Genomic DNA, 12,139 nt, shown 5'->3' on the forward strand with positions numbered 1-12,139 from the left:
CATTAATCAACAGACTATGAAGTTTGTCTTCACAATAACATCTAAAGCAAAAATCATGAAAACTCAAGTCTGAATTAACTGTAATTTTTCAAAGCTATAAATCTAATGATAACAAGGAACAAAAAATATGTCCTACAGGCAAAAAAAATACTACCTTTTGGAGACTCTCTTAGTTTCTAGTACTACTATATTCTCTTCAGTTTGCATTAGCAACCTTAAAAATATTTACTACTAATTTTTTAACTTTAAAAAATAGATTTTTGTTTTGCATTTAAACAATTTATGTTCTATCATTGATTTTTTTTTTTTAATCTATACCCACCTTACTTTCACCTTGCTGGTTTTAAACTTGGTATTTTATTATACAATTTGATAAACTTTTAAGTTTTCAATTCAACAATGTTTCCTTAGAATCTTAATCAAATATACAGACTTTTGAATCTTATGTTTATTGTTTTAATTGTATTTATTTTGTTTTGCTGGTAATACCATTTCATGTATTTGTTTTGTTTTCATATTCTTTAATATAATGTTTTGATCAACTTTGTTTTTTAAGTTACAATCTTTTTTTTGTTTATACCATTTGTTTGTTTAGCTCTCAGTCCATATCAGTAGTTTCTCATAATCCTTTTAGTTTTTTGTCTTAATTTTTAAAATCATCCAGCCAATACATATTTTTCTTCTATTAATAATATAGGTCAGGAGCCATGGATTTGACTTACAATAATGAATAGAGTCATCCAAGTGTTTCACCCCAGGAACATATGATCTAATCTCATCTATAAAATAGTAAATAGACATTTATATCACTGTGTTTAATGCCATAAGACATACTAGATATTATGAAAATAATAAGAATACACAATCAGAAATAGGAGTACCTATAAGCAGCTAGGTATTGTTTCTAAGAGAAAGTACTTTTTCATATAACTGAATGTAAAGGTTTAGACATGATGCATATAACTGACTCTATGATCTAAAATGAGCTCAGATTTAGGATTAACAATGTCAAAACTTTTCATAGCGGTGTTAGCGCAAAGGATCCAGACGTCAGCCTTTTCAGAGCCTGGTGAAGTATCCATTGATGCCTATATCTGCCTATATCTACCGCTAACTTTACACTAGCATGTTTCAGTCTTGCAGCTTTCTTTCTTGCAAGATCAGAGAATGATTATTTCCTATGAAGGAACTCAGTTTCCTTTACCTTAAGAGCCAAGGAGAAGCTGATTAGAGAGAGTGTCCTTAATGGGATTTTATAAACAGAATGATCAATCCTACTGATGATTATTTCCCTTATCTCTTTGAATTGCCTTGGAAAATTGGCCTTCCTAGAGACTGAAGATTTCATAGAAGGAAAAACAACCATTTAATTTCTAAATGATATATTAAGAACCTAGAACCTATCATACATCTCAGGGACAAGGATGAGACTGGGCCATTGCAATATGTTACAAGTTTTTATAAGACAAAGTAAAATGGTAAAAAATTTTAAAGACTCAAATTCTTAAAAGTACACTATATATATATATATACACACACACACACACACACACACACACACACATACACACACATACTTATATATGATAAAATACTATATATTTTAGATTTATATATTTTAAAGAAAGGTTAATTGGTTCTGAAGTTTTAACTTCATCAATTGGGAGGCATTTTCTTCTGAGGGAATTTAAAATAGAAATAAATTGTCCTTTTTCCTTCCTTGACTTCTCTCCTTAACATTAGTAAATGAGAATCTGTCTTTAACTAATTCAGCAAATCTCATCCGAATTTAAATAGCCTATTCTAGAAACAGTATACCCACTTGCTGCCTATCAGGAATTGGTTAGATGGATATGATCCTTGCTAGGTGCATGGGCTGTCAGAATCCAGGTATTTGTTCATGGAAAGCAACACCCCTGGTAGGTTGACCATATCTTTAGATCAATGTAATATTTTAGAGTTAATCTGCTGCATCTGGTAAACTTTATAATGATTAAGGTTCTTCTCTTCGAACTTGCATATTTGAGACCTTAAAAACAAAACAAAACAACCACCCCCAAAAAAACCAAAATAAGATTTGTTTACTAGTAATGCCTAACATCTCTTTTTCATTATACACAGGATTTTAAATCATCTCCATTTAGTCATTGTTGTAGGCTTTTACATCTTTGTGACTCTCAATGAAATTTGTAGAGGTAATTTTGGCCACCCCTACACCATCAAATATTATTATCAAGCTGTGCTTTCAATATGACAGGCATCTCTTGGTTTGTTTAAGCAGGTCCCTTGGCAACTTAGATGTCATTTATCTTAACACTAGCCTACCAACTGCTAAGGTACAGGCTGTTTATGTAGACACATGGTTTCATGCTTATGATTATCTAATACATATTTAACTACCCCATGGCAGGGATAATCATTTTGTAGGACTTGTTTAGCACAAGATGGATGGCAGATGGATGGATAGAAATCCAGCTAGAGCCACTAAGGAATGAGAAGATTATTTAAGATGGAGACAGGGATTTAGAAGCAAATAAATTAATGGAAATGGAAATATTTTAACACTTTCATATATGTAGAAAATCTGGTGGTGCTAAATTGCAAGTAGAGAAAAACTGGGAAGAAATTACACCATTTATTCTTAGATTCTAGGATTATGTACAGCATATTAATTTTTTTAATTTTGTTTTGCATTAAAACTGCAATAGAATATAAATATTGGATTAGGATTATTATTTTTGCTACTTCTGTAATTTTGGCAAAACTGTTCAAATACACATAGTCCACACATTTTAAATAGATCTTCCAGGAATTTCCTACTAATCATTTAGTCCTGGGAAATTATTTAGAATTCTGCTTATGGGTTGTACTTTCCATCGTTACCAGATATTTATTTATTTATTTATTTATTTATTTACTTGTTTAAAGATTTTATATATTTATTTGACAGAGAGGCAGCGAGAGAGGGAACACAAGCAGGGGGAGTGGGAGAGGAAGAAGCAGGCTTCCCGCTGAGCAGGGAGCCCGATGTGGGGGCTCGATCCCAGAACACTGGGATCATGACCTGAGCCGAAGGCAGACCCTTAATGACTGAGCCACCCAGGCGCCCCCCAGATTTTTATTTACCTAAAAATAGCATGTCAAAAAAAGTATACCAGGAATGGTGAAATCTATTAATCTAAAGCTTGGTTTTGATAAGAAGATAGTGGAGGCAAAATGATTAAAAGAAAAAATTTGAGGAGCACTTGGGTGGTTCAGTTGGTTAAGCATCTGCCTTTAGCTCAGGTCATGATCTCTGGGTCCTGGGATCAAGCCTTGAGGCGGGCTCCCTGCTTTTTGGGAAATCTGTTTCTCCCTCTCCCTCTACACCTCTCCCCATTTGTGCTTGCTCTCTCTCTCTCTCTCTCTCAAATAAATACATAAAATCTTAAAAAGAAGAAAGAAAGAAAGAAAGAAAAGAGAAAGAAAGAAAGAAAGAAAGAAAGAAAGAAAGAAAAGAAAGAAAGAAAGAAAGAAAGAAAGAAAGAAAGAAAGAAAGAAAAAGAAAAAAAAGAAAGAAAAAGAAAACTTGCTCAGGCTATTGAGTTACCACAGAAAGCAAAAACATGAAATGCCTGGTTGATAGATTTTTAGTTTTTTTTTTTTTTTTAAGATTTTATTTATTTATTTGAGAGACAGAGAGAAGAGCACACGAGAGAGCATGAGTGGGAGGGGGAGGGCAGCAGGAAAGGGAGAAGCAGGCTCCCCTGGAGTCCGACACAGCGTTTGATCTCAGGACCCTGGGATCATGACCTGAGCCTAAGGCAGAGGCTCAAGGGACTGAGCCACCCAGGAGCCCCTGGTTGAAAGTTTTTAAAACACAAAGTATATGTTTTTCCTGCCTTAAAAGTAAACCAAACAAAAACAGATACAGAATAATTCCGTAAACATGAGGCATTGTTTATGAACTTGATAAGGTGTATGGTACAGCCAGAGACTGTTCATGAGAATAAGAAAGAATTGTTTTTCCAGTTCTATATTAAAATGTCAACTGTTCATGCTTTTAGGACTTTCTGGCTGTGTGCTGACAACATTTGGACTGAAGTGATTGAAACACTCAAGCTAAAGAAAAAACTGAGGAAAGAGTTCTTCCTTTTAGAGCTATCTGAAGAAGCCCTGACAGAGAAGTAAATCTTTGATAATCTGCTCATCCATTATCTACTCCATAAATTCTGCCTCACCAAGATATTTGGTGTGGGGGATAGAGGTTTATAATTTAAGTATAGTTTATTTCATTTAACAAAACTGCAGAACTATTTCAACTTTCTATTTTTGGAAAACTACACATCTGGATTATCAGTTTAGTGTTTAATAGATAAGCATAAGAAAAAGATATTCTACTGGAGATTACTAACATGATATTAACGTTCAGGAAGAAATATTCAGGGACACCATAAAATTCTTTTTTCATTTTTACAGACTTTGCCTTGGATTTAATTCTCTGGACAAGTTCAGTTGTGGTTCAAGCTCTGTGAATTACAAACACAAACTACCATATCAGCTCATGCTTAATAAATGCTATGCTTAGTGTTGCCAAATTTAGTAAATTAAAATTATTTTCGATAGAGTATGTGTCAACTATCATATGGGACATACTTAGTTAAGAAACGATAATTTATCTGAAATTAGAATTTAACAAGGTGTCCTGTGTTTTATCTAACAATGTTAACTAGGATACAATCATGACAATCATAATTAGTAACTAAATATACCAGAAATATATAATTACAGCAAATACAACATGGATATGTATTGACAACTCTCAACTATAAAAAATGAACATTAACCACATGAAATTGCTAATATCAACAATGTATGACATACACAAAAGATAATTTTGTATGTCAGTGTAAGATATTATTTTTCTAACATTAAGCCATCCAAACATTCCTGGGATAATTGCACCTGTGATGTGCTCTGTGCTACTGGAATGGTGCTTAGAATGATTCTGCAGATGCTCAGAAAAGAGGTTGCTTAATATTTCTATTGGTCTGTTAGGCTTTCGTGTTAATGCATTAGCTTCTGAGGACTGTCACAATAAATTACCACAAACTAGATGGCTTGACACAACATACATTTATTTTCTCTCGATTCTGGGGACAGAGCCTGAAGTTTGGCTGGGCTGACCTTTCTCTGGGCTTTAGGGAACACAATCCGTTCCTCACTTGTTCCAATTTCTGTGATTGCCCTGGCATTCCTGGGAAAGAAGACACCCCAGCATGGTTGGGAATTCAATTTACATTCTAATTCAACCACTTGTAGGATGAGACCCCAGGGTTGGTGCTCAGAAATTTCCGCTCCGCAGCTATGGGCCATAAAGTTTTCTTCAGGAAAGACATAGATTTCAGGTAACTCGTGCCACAACTATATTGGTTAGATAATGTCCTCTCAATGTAATGTTTCCTCATTCTTAATGGTCAAAATTGTTTGCCTGTGATCTCCACACTTAAAGGACAATCGAGTTAAATATAAAGCCCTTGACTCACATTTATTTTACTTAGTATCTGCTACATATAGCTCCACGCATGCCTAAAAGTAATTTCTCATGCAAAGTTTTCCCTGACCCTTCCTCATCTTTGAAAAATTGGCACTCTTATCTGTGAGCTCATAACAATTTAAGTAAATCTATACCATTAGCATTTGACATCTTGTATTATAATAATGTTTCACATCCACTCAGTTTTCTCTAAGAGAAAGAATATTATCTAATTCATCTTCATATTTCAGGTATCTGGCATAATTCCTCGTACATGGTGGGTGATTAATAGCTCTTCCTCAATCTCAAACATAGCTATATTTAGAGTACAGAAAAGTGCTACTATATGGTTTATATTTGAAGGATGAAAAATTCTGTATTATTTCTAAGATATGCATAGCTGATACCTATGCATGACCTAAAGAATTAACGTATACTAAGTCATTTAATCATCACAACACGTCCATGACTTATAATTGTTTCCCATTTACAAATGAGAAAACCAAAGTACAGAAAAGTTCAACTTGCCCAGGAAAGACAACCAGTAAATGGTATACATGGGATTTGATCTCATATAATGTCCTCACCATTAAAAGATACATTTACACATCTTTTCAAGTATCCGCTGAAACACTGAAAACGAATTGATAACTTTAATTATAATTTCATTAATTCTGGCTACCAGAACTCTGAGTGCCTTTATAATTTCCTTAATTCACAGACTCACAGAGCTAAGAAACGGAAATGCTTTTCACACAAAATCCTCTCTCTCTTCTGTCCCTGCTAGCAGGGCTTATTCTGGTGTAATTTTAACTTCCCCAGCCACCGGGGCTTCTCTTACTTTTCCTTAATTACGGCTCAATATCCTACTGCAGTTCACTGTCAATGAGTTGACTCCAATTTTCATTTTAAATTTTAGTTTCTTAATTTCATCCTATTACTCCTAGTAATTACTTTTACATATCATTGCTCTCTCTAACTTATAAAATAATACTTTTCCCTCTTTAATATTAACACATTTCACATTACTGTAGATAGTTATCACTCCCATCAATCATTTTCCAGCCAGCTCTACAAATTTGGGACTTTTTAAATTGTTTCTCATTAATCATTTCTATTATTCATTAAATCGCACTGGTATATTCTTCCTCTGGACTTACATAACCAACGTTAAGTAGAAAGATACTGAAAACAGCATTCAGCCAAGTTGCTTTACGAATCAATTCTTCTTGGAGTACAAGAAGGTCCTAAAATTATTCTTTCTTTCTTTCTCTTTCTTTCTTTCTTTCTTTCTTTCTTTCTTTCTTTCTTTCTTTCTTTCTTTCTTTCTTTCTTTTCTTTCTTTCTTTCTTTCTTTCTTTCTTTCTTTCTTTCTTTCTTTCTTCTTTTTCTCTTTCTTTCCTTTTTAGTAATAAGAGAAGAGACTCCTTATGACCTCACCTTGGTCCAATTTCTATATTGCACTCTCATCCAGTTTTATAATGCAAGAATGGGAGGATAATGATAGAATTGGTAGCAATATTTTAATACATGCAAATGTCACTTCAGTCATGCCACAGAATCGCCAAATTCTGGAAGAGTAACTGGTACTGTTAGTAATTTTTGCTTTCTGAAAAACAGTGTATTTTAAATAACAGCATTTTGCCAAAGCATGAAGAAAATGGTATGGATTTAAATAATGTTTTTTCAATTAGACTTTCTTATCATGCCATGGTTTCTGGTCCTTATCAGAGATCTTTCCTTGATGGTAGACATTCTGTGGTAACTAAAACACATGTATAAGCTTTTCGTTATAAATTTCTTTGTACAGAAGTGTGTAATGTTCATTCAATGTGTATAATTCCAAGGATATTGATAAAAATAAATATTAAATGTTTGCTCACTGTCATTTGAAGACAGGAAGAATAAATGAGACTTTTTTTTATTTCAAGTAACAAATACACATATATTTTATAATAAAAAGTATATTTATATATTATATATATATTATTATACAAGCATAAATGTGTGTGTATTTTTTTTTAAAGATTTTATTTATTTATTCGACAGAGATAGAGACAGCCAGAGAGACAGGGAACACAAGCAGGGGGAGTGGGAGAGGAAGAAGCAGGCTCATAGCAGAGGAGCCTGATGTGGGGCTCGATCCCTCAATGCCAGGATCACGCCCTGAGCCGAAGGCAGACGCCTAACTGCTGTGCCACCCAGGCACCCCAAATGTGTGTGTATTTTTATATGCGCACACATATGAAAACTTACCAATAATCTATGGATGTGAATAACTTAACTCATCAGGATGTTTCAACAGATTACCAAATTCCATCTAATGTACTAAATTCTATTATAGAAATATATATCTAGAAAACAGTCAATTAACACCCAAAGTAGTTTCAACTGATATCTTCATGGCCATGCCTATATATGAGTAGTAAGAACAAAGTTGCTCCAAAGCAGTCCTCTGTCAAAAGTCATTTCAAATATAGTGATAGATTTCACTGAATTGAGATGTGGACTCCTCTGTTTCGCTTCCAGTTGAGCAGGAGAACTACTTTCCAGATGTTAGACCCTCATATGAATAAAAATAGCAGCTTGGATGAGTTGTTTGATAATAAAATCCCTAGTGAATGTTCAGTTTTTGTAAATAGTTCATTAGAATTAGAAACCTATTTCTTTTCTTTCTTTTTTTTTTTTTTAAGATTTTTTTTCTTTATTTTAGAGAGGCTGGGAGTGGGGGGGAGGGACAGAGGGAGAGAAAGTCTTAAGTAGACTCTAAGACAAGTATGGAGTTCCAACTTGAGGATCAATTCCAGGACCCTGAGATCATGATCTGAGCCAAAACCAAGTCAAGTGCTTAACCAACTGCACCACCCAGGTGCCCCAGAAACCCATTTCTTTTTAAAAACAAAGTGTGCTCATGTGTTTGTCTTCGTGGGCATTTGCAATAGATTGGGATGTCTTTTCATTGCACTTTGTAGCTCAGAGCCCCAAAACTTTACAATCCAATGGCCAGAACAATCTGATTCTTATTCTACCAGTCAATGCAAAGGTATACCAAAGAAAAATTCAATAAAAATTATCCACTAAACAACCAAAAATGTGGTTATTTGAAATAGATCTAGTATGGTTATAATTGAACATATTTCATATTTTTTTCTCTTAAGATTAACTTAAACTTTACAAAAATACTTCTATAACTTTTTATGTTTAGTCTATGATCCATTTTAAATCATTTGTTAAATGAAATGATAGAAATCTTTTAACACACTGAACAGTATGAAGCTTAAAAAAATACAAAGTTTTCAGTTGCAAAAATATTTAGCAACTATTGGTGACAGAGATATACTTACAGAATATGTAGATACATATCCATGGAAATTATCAGTGTATCCACAGTGAATTAATTAGAACAGGGTCTTCCTACTCTATCATATCTAGCAGATTTAAGAGGGATCTAGAATTGCTATGTTTCCTATAGTGAGAAGTTAGTGAAATGCCTATTCTGATATGTAAGGCAGAAAAGATAACCTAGAGAAGGATATTTGTGACTGATATATACCTGGATATGTTGAACTACAAAGATAATATTAAACTTGAACTTTGAAAAAATCTTTTTTTTTAGAGAAGAAGGAAAGAGAAGTAGATTACCAAAAAACATAAGTGAAAACATGCATATGTGATATATTATATACAGAATATTTTATTTTTTGTGTTTATAGGTGAATTGGATAACATTAAATAAAGGAGGGTACAATAATAACTACATGGAGTGGTCCGAAAAGTGTAATTAAAACCTGGTACAAATAGAGGGAAAAAGGAAGACAAGGAGAAAAGTAGAAATTGAGGTATTATTGTAATTTTTTTGGCAGACACAATTTAGATCACAGCTTTCACCGTATTCTATCCATTTTTTAGTAATCACTTTGTAAAGTGCTTAAATAAGAAAACAGCAGATTCAAAGACTGGAAATAATGCCACAGATCTTTCAATGGCAGGACCAAAATTTGTATTTCTTTTGACAGTAAAGATCATATTTTCCACAACTCTTCATTGACTTGAAGACCAAGTTTGGGTGTTTTGGCTTAAGACAATAGACACTGTCTATGTATTTAAATACATCTGAAGAAAGAAAATAATAGTACAGATGGTATTTGCTGAAAGTCAGGAGAGTCAATAGGGTTGGATTCTTGAATTAAAAAAAAAAAGGAACAAGTACTATAAAGAGTGCAAATTGATATGGAGGCCACAGGAAGAGAATCTGAGAAAGGCTGCCGAGAAGCCTGCATCCTTAGCTCCAGAGGTCTCAGCTGGAGGAAAGTGTGCATCAACTTGCATTCATCCTTTATTTCCCCCCTTTCCACCCAGTCAGGCTCCATTAAACAATGAATGAAAGTTATCAATGTGTATTTACGATGTACCAGACCATGGACCAGTGAATTCAACTTGGCAATTTTCTGATAAAGGAATGATATGGACGGGAATGGGCAGATACTCTGCAAGCCGGTTTAGAAAGCAGTGCTGATTTTGATCTTTGGAAGATTAGCAGTTCTGCCTTGCTGGCTAAGGTGAGCTGCCTTAGAGGATTAAATAAGAGACAGATTTTAAAGGACTGTTTGATTCATTTCCTGCCACCTGAATGAGTATCTCTCTCTCTCTTTTTTTAAAGATTTTATTTATTTGAGATAGAGTGAGAATGACAGCGAGAGAGAGAGAGAGAGAGAGAGAGAGAGAGAGAGATATCGAGCAAGGGTGGGGAGGGCAGAGGGTGAGGGCCAAGTAAGCTCTTCACTGTGCAGGGAACCCGATGTGGAGCTCAATCCTAGGACCCTGGGATCATGGCCTGAGCCAAAGGCAGATGCTTAACCCACTAAGCCACCCAGGTGCCCCTGAATGAGTACCTCTTAAGTATTCAAATCCACTGAGTTACATAGTTTATTTTTTAAATTGCAATTATTTACAACATACAATATATAGCAATGAAAATCATTCAGATTAACAATCTTAGTCTGAAGGACTGAAAAATTAGATGAATGCAAACATGAATGCATCTTGGAAGAAGTGGAGACTACATTAAAAAATAAATTCATGGAAAAACAGTGGAAGAAATGTTGAATTCATTAATTGTGGAGATTATTTTGAGTATACTCTCACTACCATTTACAAAATTGAAAGAATTCTCATCTTGAAAATAACTATTGTGTGTTATTTAAATATATGTGCACGTATGAGCACACAAACCATTTTGCCTTTGTTTTCACAAACACCATCAAATTAATTGAGACCACGTAGGATGGTAAAATCCCCATTGTTCTTAATCCCATGATATATACTTGTATTTCAGATCCTTTATGTAGTCAAACCATCCACCACCCTCACTTTTGCAAATATGTTGTAACTTCCTACTTTATAAAGACCATAGTGCTCTATAGGCAAGAACTGCTCCCCTCCACCACCTTTCCCACACCAGCTGGATCATTGCAAACTTATCCACAAGCATTTACATTGCACTCCTATTTGATTTTCTCAAGGAAGGAGGCATATCATCATGGGTTGTTTCTTTCTACCCATGATCAAGACCCTATATAGGGTCAACTTTACCCCAGTTCATCTTTTTAAATCAATTATCCTCTCTTTGGTATGCTCAGTTTCTTGTCTCTATTGACCTTTTACTCATCTGCATAGGAAAACACATGCAGTCTTTCAATTTACAATTAAAATCCTCGTTTTATCATGTTCTCATTTATTTGTTTTGTTTTTTAAAGTTTTTTTTTTTTGAGAGATTATATTTATTTGTTTGAGAGAGAGAGTGCATGAGCAGTGGGAAGGGCGAAGGGAAAGGGACAAGCAGACTCCCCACTGAGCTGGGGGCCCAAGTGGGGCTCAATTCCAGGACCCTGAGATGACCTGAGCTGAAGTCAGATGCTTAACTTACTAAGCCACCCAGGTGCCCCTCTCATTTATTTGTTTTACAACATTTCTCATTACAGGAAAGAAAGATTAAAATGATAAAGTATTTTAGGTGAAGACATCAATCTTTTACAGAGACTAGTGATGACTACTGTTCTGTAAGTATTTAAAAACTCTAAAATCTACTTTGCAGATCCCTTTTGTAGCATCCAAAAAACTAGTTAATCCTCAATTTTAATCAATATAAAATGATATTTATTAGAAGAATTAATAAAATGTTATATAGTTCAAATAGAAAAATATATACAAAATACACAAATAATTATGTAGATAGATAGATGATATAGTAGATGATAGATAGATAGATGATATATATATATAGATAGATGATAGATAGATGATATAGATAGATAGATAGATGATAGATAGATGATAGATAGATAGATAGATAGATGATAGATAGATGATAGATAGATGATAGATAGATAGATGATAGATAGATAGATAGATAGATAGATAGATGATAGATAGATGATAGATAGATAGATGATAGATAGATGATAGATAGATAGATAGATAGATAGATAGATAGATAGATAGATAGATGATAGATAGATGATAGATAGATGATAGATGATAAATTCACTTCAGTATCTATAGTAGCATATCAGGATAAAATTTTTCAGCCTGTGCTTTGAATATATTCTACAGTAGAATTATCAA

At 33.8% G+C, this 12,139-nt stretch overlaps 1 protein-coding gene across 2 annotated transcripts in view; it reads right to left on the minus strand.

Moving 5' to 3' along the window:
* The window catches only part of CDH18 (cadherin 18), a 310,963-nt gene that overhangs the window by 73,121 nt on the left and 225,703 nt on the right, over positions 1 to 12,139 (minus strand). The window lies entirely within an intron of this gene.

Source organism: Ursus arctos, unplaced genomic scaffold (genome assembly GCF_023065955.2).
Source record: "Ursus arctos isolate Adak ecotype North America unplaced genomic scaffold, UrsArc2.0 scaffold_15, whole genome shotgun sequence".
NCBI lineage: Eukaryota > Metazoa > Chordata > Mammalia > Carnivora > Ursidae > Ursus > Ursus arctos.